The following is an 18330-nucleotide window of genomic DNA, read 5'->3' as shown; positions in this document are numbered from 1 at the left end:
CACGAATGTCATAACTCTCTTCTTAGGTCCACAGTGCAGTGCTTCCACCACACTCTGCACACATAAAAGTTTTCACAGACAGACTAACTTTTCCAATACTGGCTCTGAAAGGATTTTAATATTAGAAAACTTGGGGAATATTAAAACAAATAATCAAACAAACAAACAAATCGCCAGCTCATTGGAAATGCCTTTTTTACACAGCTCAGCCACATTGAATAGAAGAGCAACATGCTGACATTTTCTAAAAGTCAAAAATCAGATATGTGTTATGTTTCATGGAGAATCTGCACGCAGGTATGAGTGGGTTACCTACATCACAAGGACACTAGCACACAGGACTGAGCTCAAAGCATATTGTCATTTTAGGCACTCTGCCAATGACCAGGAAATTAAGAAAGCAGCAGGAAAAATTTAATGTATAATCACATTAATAAGCCAGAAGATTTCACTAGAATTCTACATTCTGTATGGAAAAGACATTCCTGAAGCAGTGAATCCATGGTGATATAGGCTATCCCAAATCAAAACAGAAGATGTGAAGCCAATACTGTACAAATAGAAAATAATGACTCAGCTCTGTAAATTATTAAAGTCTTTTTAGTAAGTCAGATGAACAATCAATGGTATTCTACTGAAGGTCTCTCTAATAATACATATGGCGACTCAAAGAGCAGTCAAAAAGAGCAGAGCAAAAGCAGTTCAAAGCAATATCCAGAGAATGATGCCTGTGCTGTAACATATGACAAGATTATGTACACATCAGGATATTTTAAAAGATACCAGAATCCTAAGGATGTTGTGGCGAGAGAATTGTTTGTCTGTCAGACTGAATGGCTGGTATTTAATGACTGATTATATCTGTTAAAATCTAGAAAGAAATTGCAAAATTATAAATCTAATACATTTTCGAATTATATTTCCTGAAAATATAATACACGAGGGAACAAGAATTATTTTGATAGCAGCAATTCCCTAAAACTTCTGCAAATCTGAGATTCCTGCTCTTTGGTTCCTTGAGGAGACAATCACTGTCCACTGCTTGTCTATTCATACTTCCCTAGAGTGGGATGGAAAACATGACCACTTTGGTCTGCAGGGCAACAGAAGTCTAGATAGCCTGGCTTGCAACCAGCCCTCAAGCTGCAGAACACATGGTTCCCTTTTGTATTAATTTGGATGTATTCCCTTACCTATACTAACTTTTAAAAATTTTTGCTCTTTTCATAATTATAAATGAGTGCAAAGGAGAGTAGGTGTTCTTCGATGTATTCTGTCACTGCTTTATGCTTTTTGTCTTATTACTTCACTCACTACCATTTTTTACACGTAGAATGAATCCTGAAAGAAAATGAAACATGTTGAAAGACACATACAGTCAGCCATAACTGGAAGCAGCCCTTGCTCTAGCCTTTAGTCACTACCCCTGAGCACAGAGAACATGTTTTTAGGATAGAGGTAAAGCACAAAATATACGCGCTGTGAACAGATACCTTCTGCTTATTTCTGTCCTAAAAAGGTTTACTTCTGCATTATTACACCTCTTTTGAGGTCATTACCTCTGTATTAAATACAAGTAGAGACAGAGCAGAGCAGGTTATTCAGGAAGATCTCAGGTATAGAATAGATTTTGACTTTGCCCTTGAATTAAGGATCACCTCTATGTTTTCTCATCCAGCATTTTACACTGAGATTGCTAAGTCATATCTTAATACACTTTCATGAAGTATTGGTAGTTGATATCTCAATACCCCTGGTATCTCAATACCTCTTTATTACCCCTTTAATCCATACCTTTGTGGATAAAGAGTTCTGTGAATATCATACATATTACTGTATCAATTCTGGAAAGAAAAAACAGCAAATGGTGAGTTTTGAAGTCCTGTTAATGAAGATATTCCAATAATAATTACAAAATCATTAGCATTCCCACAAATAACAAGATACTAGACATTAGCTTCTAGTCAGATCAGATCCAGAAATCTGATCTATCTGGATGAGAAGGCATCTGAATTAAGGCACATGTAACTATGGCTAGCCAAATCATTAGCACTCTCAGATTTCTCCCTTCACCTTCCCCAAACAATTCCCAATGTGTCACTTTTAGTCAGCTGTTTTCTTCAGTTATGAATTGATTACTATCCTACCAGTTAAATCCGCTTATATCTTGAATTAATAAACACTCATAATTTCTGAAGGCAAATTCTTGATCTGTCCAGCTGATGCCTTCTTCCATATCCTACTTTTCATTTACAGCTGGTCTTCCTGCTAAATCTGTTGATGACTGCTCACCCAACAGAGAGAAAACCTGTGATGTTATAATCATATGTAATATATGGGTGGTAATACATTTCACAGGTTAAGATAGGATAAGCAGTTCCCTGGCAGTGTAGCATCTCCTATTAGAGCCCACTATCACTTAAAACAAGAAAAAAATCTAGATAGAACAAAGTTGTATCTTAAATCTCCTTTTCAATGAATCAGGCATTATCAGAGTTTGAGAATTAATCTTTAAATATACATATTAAGAAGAAAATTAGTAACTGCAAAAGATTAGTCCCAATGTTTTTGTGAACCTTTCAGATCCTGAAAACACTCTCCATTGGTATAAACATTGGCCTACAAAGGCTTTTGGGTTTTCTTTGAGAGGATTTTTTGCTTTGTTTTTGCCGTTCTGCTATGAAAAAAAAGCCTAGATTCTGTCTGTTTTAGCAGCTTCTCACCTGTGAAGCTGCAACATGGTTAGTTGGTAGTGTACCGTTGGTAGTGTGCCGCAGGTACTAATTTTTCTGATATTGAAAAACTCCTAGTTAAGTCATTCCACTGTGTGACACCAGTTTATGTTGCTCCTGGGCCTGTTCTGTCATGTCTGGGAGTATGTCAAACTAGTAACATTAAGATGATTTAAGCAATGATAATATAAATCATGCTGTGTTACAGTAACTGGATATTTTCTGTATCCCATATATATCTATATGCTGTATCTTGTCCCAGTATAACCTTTATCCTGAAAAATCTTAAATATCCCATCTATAACCACAGAAGACAAGCTGAACTTTCCCACTGAGAGAAATTTTTCAGGACAGCCTGCAAAGAATGTACCATATATTCCAAGAATGCATTCTCTTGCCTCTACTATTTTAAGTGCACCTTAGGAAGCTATGATAATTACTGTGCTCATCAGCTGTAGTAATTGTAGGGAAGAATGTTCATATCAAACAGAGTTCGCATTGCTATGGTAACACAGCCAGTAATAACAGCGTGGACCATTTTAGAACAGGGATCCCCAGTTAGACATCTGAAGCACCTGCAGGTGCAAAGGATTTTTCCATCCCACTCCCTCCTTGAAATACCTGTGCTAGTACCAAAGTCCTCTTCTAACACCAAAAAAGCCAACAATTTTGGGGAAAAAAAAACCAAAATAAAACCAGTGAAACCCCCAACCATACAGACTGTAAGAGCCTATTCTAACACTACACTGCTTGCTGTTAGAGCACCACTGCTGTAATCAGAATAATTTACAAATAAAATAGCCTGGGACTCATACGAATGCCTCTTTTCACCTTTCTGACAGTATAATGCAGTCTGAAAGTGGGTGTAAACTACAATGGAATGTGGGTGCTAAATTTAATCACATTCACACCCACTTTAAGGATCCTTCATGTTAAAGGAGCTATGAAAGAAACTTAGTCTTATCTACTTTTAAAAGTTATTTCAAAATAAAGCAGAGTGCCACTTTTAAAGGGCAGTGGCTATTCTGAAGTAGCTCCCTACATGGGAACTCTTATTCTGCAGAGTGCTTCCTCTGTCCCTCTTTCAAATTTAACTTAATCCACTTCAGATAACCAGAAAAAGGCTCTCATTGCAAGCTATTCCAGACAATTTCTCAGTGTAGCTTTTTACTGTAAGTGCAATCAAACCTAGTGACTTAAAGTACTGGTTTTAATGGTCTATTCTAATGCTAGGACTTCCAGGAATAATGAAAATTGGCATTATAAGCAATAGCATAGAAATGGCAAAAGTTAATTTTCAGAAACAGACAGCCATTTTTTGCTCATTTGAGAATGCAGTCCACAGCGTGATTTCGTTTTTAAAGAGTTCTCCCTTGATACAAATTGTCTATCATGGATATTTTTAGGGAGTGCCAAAAGTGTGGTTATATATTGGAAATACTTTTGCAGCAACCCATTAACAAGGTTCCAGCCTCGCCCACACCTGGACTTTTATTTCCTCTCTTGTCCTATGGCTACTGTTTCCTCAGTTGTACTGATCTGGCAATTTGTACGGCCATGCTCTGCAACAGAACTGTAATGACAGCAATTTAAATATACACGTATTTAGGTTAGACTTTTTTTTAGTGGATTGTTTCATAGGTCTGGTTTAGATCACAACCCACAAACAGGCTGAATGTGTAAAACTGGGTAGCTGGTGACCTTGGCCAAGATGGATGTGTGAGGACTATGGGAACTAACTATTGTTGACAGGAACCTCCTAAGTTTTCCCAAAGGAAAACTGTACTGTCAGTGAGAAGCCAACCACAAAGTACAAGCAGAGAAACTTGTCTGACAGATTGAGACTAGAAAGATTTGCCTTCTGCGTTTGCACCTAAATGCCATTCTGTCACCCCAATCTAAACAAGGAAAGTGATCATAGTGCCCTTAGGAAACGGGCACAAAACCAAAGTATTGCGAAGACAGCTAGCTTTCTCTTTTTTTGGTTTCAAGTTTTAGTTCATCCACATTTTATGAACATGAAGTTAGGGCCAAGAGCTCTCAGGGCATTTTGGATATGAGCTCCACTGCTGGCTGTTCATGCCGGCAGAACTCTGGGAAAGCCACAGCCCCGACTGAGCTTCTGAATGGCATTTTACAGCCGTAGGCTTCACTCAGATGCCTGTAACAAGGCGATGCTTTCTCCTGATGGGCAACTTACGAGCAAGTGGGATTTTTACTCACTACTTTTCTGTAGTCATCTGTTACTGCCCATGCCCTGGACCACAGGAAAGTAGCCATGTTTCCATGCTGCTTGCATTCTGACAGTATTATGGATCAACACAAGAAGAGGATTAACACCACACTGACGTCCCAGTATGTGAATTCAATATCAAAGTTGTGTCTGGTTCTTGGTGAACTACCATAGGATGACAACTGGTCATTAAATGCATGATTTCACTGAAGACATAAAATACCAAATTTTGCTACTAATAATATTGTGTTGGATCCTCAGCTTTGTGCCTCTATATTCTGATGATGCAAAGCAGTCTGCCTTTCTTTCCAATGCACATTTCCCAGTGTAGAGAAATCCCAAGTGGGAGAGTAGAGTTGGCTGTACCTATACTAGATATACATATGCTACTAAATCATACATACACTACCTGAGCACTCCAGCACACTGGGGATTTTGGGGAAGGCATGCTGCTAGACCTGTTGTGAATCTTTGGTTGTTGAGAGCTTAACGCAACAAAAAGTTCAAAGCAGTCTGTAAACTTCTGAGTTCTGCATTGCAACTGATACAGAAATGCTTTTATCACCATCAAGGATGAGAAATCTGCAAATAGATCATTTTTTGTCACCAACCAGGAGAAGACAGAGAGCACACTATCAGGCCCATCTGATTTGTCCAGGGTAGTTGAAAGTCCTTTAAAAGCCTTTAGGGTTTTAATTGGGGCAAAAAATATAATCTTATTCTATAATACTGGATTATTTTAACCATGGCAATGTAGTTACTATTCTGGTATTGATTAGGTTCCTAGACTGAATTTTGAAGTTTGGCTTTTGTTTCACACTGTTCTTTAGACTGAAAGAGATACAGATGATTGAATTCAGTCTCAGTTTAAGCAGGAAAAAGCCCCAGCATTTACAGATGAGCTGAGGGGTCTGACAGAGGCTTCAGTATGACATTCTGTTACCTTTTTTCAGGCAGAAGATAGACAGATCTACCTATATTTATATCTGTATTCTCAAATTAAGAATAACATAAACCGAACCATAAGCACACTGTAGGCTTTGAAAAGTCAAATTGAACACTGAGCATTTTTTTTTATTACTGGCAATTTGGTATTGCTTACTGCTCATAAAAATTCTTTTATAACTGTTCTTCCATTATCATAAAATAATGTTCCTTTTATAAAGATAAAATATAAACACATTCTTTAAGAAGTCAGATAATATGAGTATTTTCTCTTTCTCCCTTCATTTTTTTTCTTTTTGAACCCCTAAAAAGACTTTCAAGATTTTGTTGACTTAAAACCTACTAACTACAGGGCCATATGTCTCAATGTAGAAAAAGCTTTGCCTTCCATCAAAGCTTATCCTAGCCTGGCTGAATGGTTAAATATTTTACTTCCAAATTCCATATGGCATGGATATCCACCTGTGTATCCCTATATACCCTTTTATATCATTGCTGATGTGATGCTGTGGACTGTAGATGCTGCTCCTGGAAGTCAAGACGTGCATTTCAGCTCATTAATCTCTAATTTTTTTCCAGGTGTTCTGTTACTTGCTCTGATGTTACATTACTGGATACACTTATTCAAGTTCCCACTGCAGGAATGAAAGAGAATATGATTCTCCTCCCAGACACACATTTTTTCTATTTACTTGTTTTTTTATTACATTCTCTTAATTTCTTGATATGTCAAATCTAGTTTTTCTAAGATGATTACTTTGGGAATTAATTCTCTTTGCCTGGAGTTTTACATGTTTCTGAGAAAAAATGTCTACATTTTCAAAATGTGTAGCTCTTGAGCAAGTTTTAGAAGGAATTTTGTGTACTAACAACAGAGAATTTTAAATACCAATTGTAATACTTTAGGGTTTGGGTTTTTTGTTGTTTCGGGGGGTAGGGGGGTGGGGTGGTGTCCGCACACAGCTGTAAATAAGCAAGTTTAGTTTTCATTTTTAGAGAGAAAAAATCTCAGTAATGTTCAGTGTTCATGTTTTGCTTGTTCTTCTTCTGTTGGTCATATGCTCTGCCTAGAAATAATACATAGGCTTCATAGCTATGTTCCACTCTAATAATTCATTAAGTTGTCTGTTTAACTAAGCCTTTTTTTTTTTTCCTCAAAGTGTGTGCAGATGAAGGGTGTGCAACCACACAAATGTCGTTCAAGTTATTTAATGGCCAGACGAGATAAGTTAAGAAGGCAAAAAGACATGAGTACCTAACATCAGATATTTAATTAGAGGAAATAAGGACAAAATCAAAATTATTCTAAGGTCAATTTCAGAGAGCAGAAATACATATAGTAAATGCTATTGAAGACATCAGTAAGTGTAAGCATGTTACACAAATGTTATTAGTCTATAGTATATATGCAGGTATTAATTGTCGTTAGCAATTTCCAGGAAATGTTTCCTCAACCTCCATGAGTCTGTGCTGACTCTACTTTTGATGTGACACTGAATGGTCTCATTAGCCAAGTGGAGAGTAGGCCAGACAAGAAGTGCCCTCTTTGTCCCAGAATTTGTCACCTCTCTCCTTCCTGTTCTCCAGGCTTAGTTCCTTGGTCCTCAGGAGAAGTTACACCTGCAAGCAAAGACTGTGACCCTGAATGACTATGCAGCTGAAAAGCTATGAGCACACATTTCTTCAAAGGGGACTGCATATATCCATTAGTCCTTCGCATGGAGTCAGCTGAAGGCCAACATCTAAAACATCCATGACACACAGCATTACACCAACTAGGGTGTAACCAGCTCTGGCAGTGGTGACAGATGAATTCTGGAAGAAAAAGAAGAATGGAGACATACAGCTTGATGGCAAAATCCTGACTGTGTGGAAGTCAATAGTCAGAATTCAACTGACTTCAGAGGTAGAATGTCACCCCTTATTATTAATTGGTGCATTTTAAACGTGCGTACATAGGTATGTATATGTGTACACATACACATGCGTATTCATTATATACCTGAATCAATATTTTGCATTCACCAACAATGTTTCAAAATTAAAGTGTTTGGATTGTATGTTCTTGCAGAAATATTGCCATCACTCTGCAGTAAATCACAAAATGTGAAAAAAACTCAGGGTTGCCTTATTTTTGAATGATATAAGCATATTTGACACTTTGTAGAATCCATTTAGAGCATTTTTTAAAGCTTGCCGTATTGAAAATGTGTAAATATAAAAACTTTAATCAAACTATGTTCCTACTTTAAGCATTACTTCATGTTAATGTCTTCCACCCTTTATTTTAATACCAATGCCTAATTAAGAGATCCATTAAAAATCCATTATATTTATTGAATGGAAAAATATTATTATAGTCTTTACAGACATAATATGGACAATAAAGTTAAACATAAAAATTAATAAAACTATAAAATGAACCAAGTCTATTTTATACATGTAAAAATAGGTTGGTTTTTTTTTATTTAAGAAAATCACAAATACAACTGATGAGAACAGCATCTGCCCTAAAGGCCGATTTAATTTTACTTTTGCAATATTCGTTTATTTTAGCCCCTCAATTTTGTCATTGGTCTGGACACAGCACAACCTGACATGCTTTAATTATAATCTAACTGGGTGGCATTGGACAAATAATTCCTGAGCTTGTTTTTCTTTCATTGTCAGCAGTGTGTAGGGGAAGTAGATTCTTTGTCTGTTTAGCTGTTTCTTGACTAGTAAAATGGAAATAGTCATACTTACCTGCTATGTAAAGATGCTATAGGGATTTGATAGCTAGCATTTGTAAAGTGCTACTCATGAGGATTAAAAGCAGACAACTGTGTTATTTATTTGGTTTTATAGTTATATAAATGACTTCACTTATAATAATGGAACTAGAAAATATTCCTAGATGTCTTTAAAATTAGGCCTTCTCATGTCCCACAATCATGCTATGGTAGGTGTTGTACAAAGCAGATAGATTTGAAAACTACAAGTTAGTGTATGCACTAATGAATATGCTATACATGATGCACTGTAAGCAGCATTTTGCCTAATCACATTTCCTGTTATGTCCATTGAAGATATTTTTTTAAAGCAGAAAGCACAAGAGACTTCATAACTGAAGGGAATACCAGTGACTAGTAATTATGAATAAAAATAATAAATGGCTTTTCGCAGTTATAGATCAAGATGTGTGATGGTCATTAATTTGTATGGTTTTGGAAGACTAGTTTCTGATAAGTCACATATCTACTATGCTGTCAAATGAAAGGGCAACAGACCCCAGTTCTGAGAAGAATTCACTTCATCTTTTAGCTGGAACATTTACAAACGTCACCGTCCCAGTTTCTCGCTGGAGCTCACCAGTTAGAGGCTGTCAACTCCACAACTAATGAACACGAACAGCAAATCACCTACATCAGTCCAAATGATCTTCCCAAACTATTTTAAGTTTAGATATCTGATATTACACTGTATGGGATAAAAATCTTCATACCTTTGGTTATCTGTGGGGATTTTAATGACAGAGTGGAACAGACAGCTTGACCGTGGCTGATTAAACCACTGCAAAGGGTTGGTAGTTGATCCCATTTCAAAGTGCTACAACTACAAGCAATTTGAGACTGCAAAGAATATGCAAAGAAGGAGAAAAAAATGATTTCTGCAAAAACTGTAGTTAGTGACAAATTCTCCACTAAGAGTGATGAAGAAAGGATGATTCCAAGGGAGACCAAGAAAACATCCCAATCAGACTGTGGCTTTGATAATCATATAGGTTTCGCAGACTGCCTCCTTTGAATTATCTGACTGACAACAGTGAGATCCCCAAAATGAAGAGACAGTTCTGGACCAAGTTGCTGCTGGCATGGGAAGCAGAGGAAGAAGGAGGAAGGAAGGACAGATCTGGCCAAAGAACCAGCAGCGGAAACTTGTTCTTGCTGCTCTTCCTACTGCTGTTGCAGCATGGGAATCATGACTGTTTTTCTGCTGCAGATCTTGTATACCACCAGGTTTATTTGAATCACCAGCATATGGATGGTGATTAGAGGTCTTTTCCAACCTTAATGATTCTATGATTCTATGATTCATATTGCAAAATAATGGCAACTATCCATCAAATTTTGAAAACCTGGGAAGAAATAAAAACATTCAGCTACAATGAATCACCTGGAAGTAATTCATATTTGCGGATCATGAAAAATTTATAAATGGCTCTTGAACCTAGACAAATTGTCAATGTTCTGAAATTATTACATGCTGAATATTTGTATAGTGTCTCTCTATTGAGTAGATAGATTAACAGACTTTGTATAAATTAAGCAGGCAATTGAACATATTACTATATCTATTCCCATACATATGTCTTGTTCTACAAAGTGATGTAAGAGTAGTTATTTGTTATTAATGATAGACATAGGTCTGAAAAATTGTATTTCAGTGTGTACAAGTTAGACAGTCATTTTTTGGTCCAGAGAAAATATTTTTATTTTGACAGTGAAGATTCCACCAGTACATTTGAAATATTTTCAGGAAACAGACTTAAAAAAAAAAAAAAAATAGACTTCAAGACTGAGTGGATGAAGCTGCTCCGTGTAGGACAAGCCAGGTGCTGTATATGACCCCAGGGAGGCTATACCCTCATCAACAGACACTGTTCCACAGCCCCTGGGGGTGGTGGGTGCCTGGGTGGGGGTCGGGGGGAGGCTGGCCGAGGTGGTTACAGCCTGGGGATGCTCACAGGAACCAGACAGACCCCAGGGTTTTCTTACTTACAAGTATTAAAAGAAGCACATTTTGTGTTTTATGGAGGCAGCCCATACAAACCTCCTGTCTCTGTTGATAAGTGCTCCTGTAAGTTTACTCAGGACTTTTAGTTTGTTGTAGTCTATTGAAATATGATTGCATGAGTTGGAATCAAGCTTAATGCCCATCAAATAATTGAAGTCACATTCATTTATGTTATAGTTCACACATATCACTAAAGGACAGGTATAGATGTAACCTTCCGTTGTATAGTGGACCCTGTGAAAACATTTTGAAAAGCAGGATTAACTCTTTAGCCAAACACTGGGTATAAAAATGTTCTCAGGTTGGATTAGGGAGCACATGGGAAAAATAGGTAGTGAAAAAGGCAATGTTAAGTAAGCGCTCTTCTTTTTTTTTTTTTTTCCCCAAAACACTCAGTATCAGCCATTTGGTAGATAATCTTTATAAGTCTAGGGAATGTGTATCTTGTGCTAGTGCATTATGAGGATAACAACAGTTCTGGGTCTTGTACAAGTGACTCATTTACTTAATGAATACAATCATAGGGTAACAGATCTACTGTCAGTCTTAGAAATTATTTCTGTAGCAACTGAATGAAAATATCTCAGTTTTTCTTTTCCAAAAGATAATTTTTGTTAGAAGTTTCATAATTCACCCCCACACACCCCCCATTCTTTACCATCAGCCAGGAATATTAAATTGGGTCCTAACAGAGATCCATTTCATTTTACTTTTCAACTTCTAGTGGAATCAGAAATACCTTGCAGCTCAATTTCTGGTGTTGTAAAGCTCAGATGTGTGTTTCTGAAAAATTGCTAACTAGAGAAACATCTTAGAAATAAAAGAAAAAATGCCCCCAAACTCACTTTGCTGAAATCTAAAGAGTCTGTATCCTGCATTCAGAGCCACAAACCTGGTCTTTGAGGTAGAAAGAAAAAAGAACTTTGCCAAAATTGCAGTTTCCTTACATCACCATACGCTGTGATAACTCCTGTAAGGATCACAAACAGTCTTACATGTGAGTATCTGTGCTAGAGCTGGTGGGTCAGCTTAAGAACCTAGGTGAAGAACTGAACTTTTGTGGCATTAAAAACTACAGAGTGTGATAGAGATGGCAGGAAGATTTACTAAAACTGTATCTAGAATTTGTAGTGGTTTTGTCAATATTTCTTCCACACAGGCACTGGCACCCTGACTAAATCCATGTTCACCCTATTATCCTTGCATACAGGGGAAGACACATCCACTGCTGACTTGGCTCTTCACAGAGCTAAGCTGCTCTCTGTTGCTTTCTGAAGCTCAGTCAGTCTCCATCGGCTGTGCTTCTAACATTGGCATCTCAGGTAAATGCTTACAGTTAGGCAAGATGAATGAAAACGTCTCTGCACTCAGACACTATGGAACGTTGCAAGAAGTTTATAGCACAATACGAGCAGATCAGCAGGGAAAAACAGCTAGTGCTGAGGACATCACGTTCCCACCACATATGTGGTGAAGATTAATAGTCGAAATTGATTCTGGTCTGGTCCTTCCTACTGAATGTCCATTAGTTGCTGAAGTTCAGTATGTTCATCCCCGGAGCGTATCTCTGAGGTTAGTTTCATTCTTCATTAGGATACCAAAGCACAGTGAGCAGGGGCGTGTGGATGGCTCACCTCAAAAACGCAGTCCAGATCTGAAGCAAAACACTAACACAGACGCACCCATATGACTGTTAATTCTCCTTCCCTAGTACACAGCCACACTTCTTCAAGAAGTGGAAGCTTATCCCTCCCAATGCTTCTTTAATTTTGTCCCCTCATTGTTATCTTCATCTCCTGCTTTCTTCAAAGCTGTTTGACTATAACCATTCTGGACCTTTTACACACAACTTACCATCACCCCTGTATATTTTGTAAGTTTCCTATCCCCTTTTTTCTCAAAAGCTACATTTGACTGCACAGTTATCATTCAGCTGCATAACACTTCAGCAGAACAACTGCTGTGTCCAAGCTTCCTGTATTAAATCATCAGTTATGAGGGTGGGGGCTGGAGGTTGGGAAGAAGGAGGTGGTGTTTAACAGAAGGCACCTATTTAAAATATTTATTTATTTATTTATTACTAAAGAGAGGCAAACAGAATTAAACTTGTTTTTGTTAAGTCTGAGAACACAGCATGGTCTTAATTTTAAATCTGTAATGGGAGCTAAACCATATTTCATAAAGTCCTGCTAAAGAGATTCCATGAAAAATATAGGCTCCTTGATAGGAGCATGGCAAGTGGCCTCTCATAACAAGCTGAACACCAGCATTGTTTCACTTGCTCCCTCCCCTGCTTCAGAAGCATTACTAGATTTACCTTTCTGCACAGAAGTCATACTCTTAAAGTAGCATACTAAGGGGAAAAAAAAAAAAGCCTTTCATAAATACTCAAACAATAATTTCTTTCCTTTTACTTTAATTGCTCTACAGTCAATGATTAAATTTTACAATCCTTAGTCACAAAAGACTTTAAGGTCATGCTGCAGGCAAGACTCATTCCAAAGCAAAAGAAGTGGCAAAATACATAAGAAATTTTCTATGCATACTTTATGCGTTATTTGAATTTCTTCCTGGAAGCCTTGGTCAAATCTCAGTCAGTCTGTACCTGGACATTTGTACTGGGTGGTAAAAGGAGCCGGGTGCTATGCTAGCAGCATCCTGCTCTTGCATGTCTGTATTGCTGCACACCCAAACTCATTGGTTACAGAAGCTGGTATGCCCTAGCCATCTTTCTCCAGTACTCAAGAGGCCTTGACCTAGTCCCTGGCAGTATGTAATATTCTAAGTTTTATTTTAGAGATAAAGCTTTTACATTCTAGGGACTGTTCACTACAAACTGTTCATAAGAACCACAGTCTCTGTTCTAATAAGGAAATCACTCATGACTTCTCTCAACAAAGCACAAAGTTTCAATGGGCCACACTCACACGGCTATAATTACAGAGGATTTATAAAAGGAAATAGAGTTTCTCTAGATTTGCTCCAAAGCAGATTTTGTTAAAATAACTGTTCTTCCACTATTGGTCTAGGTGCTTATGTCTGTGTATGTGCTTCTGCTCCTTGATTGAATGCTTGTAAATTTTCAAATTGAAGAACAGTCACTTCTAAACTTTCCAAATAAATTTCCAGCTGATGATCTCTGAGGCTGAAAATAATGAAATTTCTTTTTGGATTAAAAACATATTCAAGGACATTCAGTGCCTTTCTAAATGCTTATAAGAAATCTGAAGACTGTGTCATCAGCAAAGCATTTAAACTACATAATCCCATAAAATTCAGCATATCTAGGGCTGTTGAGATGAAGGGTTGGGGTGTGTGGGGGGGAGTGTTGGGGTGTGTGTGGGGGGTTGTATGTAGTAGCATTGTAGGCTGAAAATATGCAAGTCTTCTTTTCTTATATGACAAAACCTAAAAATTCACTCTATGCTTTAAAGTATTGCCAGCTGGATGCATCAGAGTAATGTTATTCCTGGAACCGAAAAAACAGACAAGGTCTTCACTCGGTAGCCGTGACCATGCAGGGTGTCTGGAAATGCTTGATGGAAGACGGGACAAAAAGCCATTTCTTTGTCACAAGATGACAGAAGTGTAGTATAATTTCCTCTTCCTTTTCCCCAGTATGCTAGTCCCTGACAATCTCACATATACGATTAGGATTGAAAATATTTATTCTTTATTTTATGGTCAGCACTTTTTTTTTTTTTTACCTGATGGTGGTCTTACACCATCACCACATGCTCTCTTAAGCCTCTGCTCACCGTGATCACAGGAGGGTAACTGCAACATGTTCAGACTATCGCAGCCAGTTTGCCTCGAAAATCACTTTGCCTTTAGTAGGGACATAATTGCAGGAGGCCATTCATTATTAAAAATCCAGCGTACAGCTTTTCTGAGTATGCACTTTCATGACAAATAACACCAACTCTGGCAGGATGCTCATTGAGGGTTTTCTGCCAGTTCTTCAACAGAACACTCAGTTCATAGTAACACCTTATCAGCAAGAATACTGAGAGATTAATTGAGATATGGCCATTTCAGTCCCCAAGACTTGGCCTAACAATGCCTCAAGAACCTGCAAGGATATAACAGAAGTCCTTAAAGAGACATACTGACTTGCCCGAGTCCTGCCTGAAAGATTTCCATTCTCTCAAGTCATACCACTGTCACAGACATCAGCCAAATTTCCAGAATTCTTATTTCCATAATTCTTATCTTGTGCTTATACCACATCTTCAAATGGTAGATGTTTATAGGGCACGATCAGCAAAAAGAGAAAGCAAGACGGAACTGGAGAATTCTGGACTGGACTTTGGAGCCCGTTCTCCTGCTCCAGACCTTCTCCTGACAAGCCCCAGACCTGATGAACATCACAATGTGCTCTAAGTGTTTGTTCAAGTTCCCAAGGAAGGAAAGAGGTATATGTAGGGAAGGCTAATTTGGGGAGGTAAAAGCAGAGGTATGGATACAGAGTACTTTTCCACCTGTGCCTTGATGGCAGATAATAACACTTTTTGGCTAGAAAAGTGTGTACTTGTATATACAATTGGTTAGGTGTATTTAATAAGAGCAGTGATGGAGAAGGCTACAACTGCCTGTTAATGTATCTTAGCACAATAGACAGTCTTGTTCTTGTGCTTCTCAGACAGGCGCTGTGTAGCTGTGTGCCCTATGATTATTGGCCTAAACTAAAAGAATGGTTATCATCTCTCATATCGGAATGGGGTTCCAAGTGGCAAAGAGAGTATAAAACAAGATCCAAATTTCTTAGTTCTTCACCTCTTTAGTGCTAATTTGTCTACATATAAGAAGTTTTTCCCAACTAAGACACCAGTTACAGTGAGACTTGCTGTTTCACAGGGGAAAAACATTACCAAGGAAGTAAATGGTGAATAATCCAGTGACTGCTTTTTAGTGTATTTTATGGACATATGAAATTAGTAAAGAGTCTTTAAAAAGAACGTTCTGGTTTTAGTGTCTAATCTGGCAAGGGCATCTGCCCACACTGAGCTCATAGCAAGAGTATGGCTATAGGGAAGAGTGACTCAGTTTGCATTCAATAGGAATGGACCCCATCAGTACAAGCTAAAAGGAAGTTGTGTGCCTCACCCTCCTAAGCCCCTTTGAAAATCCCAGCCACTATTTTTTTCTGCCACATGGGTTGATGACAAGTAGCAATCAGAAACACTCTGAGCTAGTGCTATTAAAATCATTACCGGAGAAATTTGGAAAAAAGGCATCAGCATTCTTTCATTGTATTAAAATATTTTGTCTTCTATGAGCTGAGTCATAACAAGCTGAGACGTATTTACTTCTTAGACAATTTTTAAACATTATAAACGGAGTACTTGCTCAGAATATTGCTACCACAAGCAAGGCAATTGACATTTTCAACCTTAATATGAATAAACTCCAACATTAGTATTGCAACAATGCAAATGACTGCAGTACCTCTTCCATTAATACTGCTCAACCAGGAAATTACTTTAAATTATGGTAGCTGGCAGTTATATATCTTGTATTTATGACTTCCCAGCAAATGCAGCTCAGAGTGCGAAGGCACAGTTTACTATTATAACAGTGAAACTTCTTAGTCTTAGGTTTATTTGTTTGTTTTAAAATAGATGAGATGCTACATCCCTCCTACTGAATTACACCACAAGAGCTGTCAGTAGGCCATCTGAATTCTGTTTTCCTGTCCTACATCAAGATCCCTCTGGATTAGATTTATTATTGCCTTCCTTCAATTGCTCCAACCCACAGCAGTCTCCTCTCTGGTGATGAGGACTAAAAATAGTTCCCTCCAGAGCCCAGCTCAGTAACTGTAATATCCAAACACACAGAGAAGGCAGATGTGCTAGTTGGTAGCTGAATGTTCTCTTTCACCACTTCCAGCCAAGAAATAAAGTCCCAGTGCTGGGCTCAGAATAAGGATTCAAGTATGAAAAACTAGTACTGGGTTTGAACGGTAAGTTGCTTTTGAATAGTAGGAACAAACTCTATTATGAACAAACTCTATTACAAACAAACAGGCAACTCTAACACAATGAAATTCACTTCTGTGCAGAGACAAGTAAACCCTTCAGAATAAATAGATTAGAGGGCATGTGAACTCATTGAATAATCAGTCATAATTAGCTATACATAATTATTTAAAATCTGCAGGTATCTTTTTCATATTTTAAAGATATAATTCTTAATACGTTTCTTTATTTCTTTATACAATATTGCCAGCCTCACTGAGAGAAAAGAGACAGTCGTCTGTTACTCTGTGAGCTATCCTATTGAAAACTGGGGAACTGGGCTCCTCAGTAGCCCAGTAAGAGGGTTAGAAGATGTATGTGAAGCTGACTGTATATGGGTTTTCTTTTCTCTCTTTCTTCTACAAATCAATAAAAGCTCTTTAAAGTGAAAAAGTTCTTCCCAATAATGCAAAGTTAATTATATTATTTCTACGTTTTACACTCTTAAATGCTTTGCAGTTAGGCTCCATGCCAAGATTCTACTTCACTGGATCATTACTTGTATAACACAATTAGATAAGGGCAGAGCATCCTGAATGAAAGCACAGTCAAGGATCCTCCCACACACAGACATGCTGGAGTTCTACGGACAAAATATGCAGAGGTTAAGGCAACTCCAGTGAGTCTACTTTGGACATTTTCCTCAGATTTTGCTGACATCAATGGGTTTTGCCTAAGACCCAGCCTTGGCATCCAGCAAATCCAACAGCAACGCTGCATTTGTGCCTGCCCAGTATCAGAGACAGGCTCTAAGACAGTCATATTTGAAACCATGTCTACGGCAATGGGGTTTATGTGGAACTATCTACTGTCATTCAAAATGGTCCCAGGCAGAAGGATGGAACGCTCTGTCCAACAGGTTCAATATGCAGAATGACTCAACTTGGCAATATGCAGAATAACTCAATTTATTGTATCATTCTTATATAAATGCTTTAGTATGGACACCAAAGAAAGCTGGACAAAAGCAGAATCAGGAACAAGGCTCTACATGGACATACAACAGAGGCAAGGATGATGCTGAACTCCCTAGATGTGTCTGTACTAATAAATTAAAGCATGCTTGTGAATTTGGCCTCCTGTGGTAGTAAACTGTTAGATATTCCCCAACACAGATTTGGCACATTCCAGCTACCCCAAATTCTCTGAAATCATTTAGCAGCTGTAACTAGCCAGTGACAATTCCCAATAAACCGTTTGTCTGCCCTTTTCTGGAGGTGAAGGCTCTTTACTAGCTCTTGGCCCTGGTACCTAGAACATTCCCAGACGTGTTTAATTTACTCCCATAGCCACAGAGTCTGTGATCACTACTTTATTTTATATGAAACATGTCTGTATCTTGAATTAGGATACAAGATAGTTGTGGCGTACAATAGGATTTGGGTTTCCAGAGTAGTCTGCTACCTTGGAGGAAGCAGATGGCTCTGGGGCTGATCAAGCTATTGTGGGAGATAAGGTGAGATAAGGTCCCCGGGCAGCAAAGAACTGGTGGTAGTACAACTGGTTTTGAATCCATACCCTCAGGATGAATCCCAGCATAACCCCTCAGGCAAGAAAACTTGCTTCCAGGGCTGCTTGTTATTCACTTTTTGATTGTTGTTTTTGGGGTGTTATTTTCCGGGTT

The 18330-nt window shown here is 38.0% G+C and overlaps 1 long non-coding RNA gene across 1 annotated transcript in view; it reads right to left on the bottom strand.

Moving 5' to 3' along the window:
* Window positions 1-3663: 3663 nt before the first annotated feature.
* Window positions 3664-18330, bottom strand: part of LOC103912494 — a 20583-nt gene continuing 5916 nt past the window's right edge. The window contains exon 3 of the long non-coding RNA XR_663371.1: window positions 3664-3673. This is a non-coding gene — a long non-coding RNA (uncharacterized LOC103912494). The remainder of the gene's footprint in view (window positions 3674-18330) is intronic.

The sequence above is a fragment of the Pygoscelis adeliae genome, unplaced genomic scaffold (genome assembly GCF_000699105.1).
Source record: "Pygoscelis adeliae isolate BGI_AS28 unplaced genomic scaffold, ASM69910v1 Scaffold12, whole genome shotgun sequence".
Classification (NCBI taxonomy): Eukaryota; Metazoa; Chordata; class Aves; order Sphenisciformes; family Spheniscidae; genus Pygoscelis; species Pygoscelis adeliae.
This window is presented reverse-complemented; position numbering and strand designations above follow the sequence as displayed.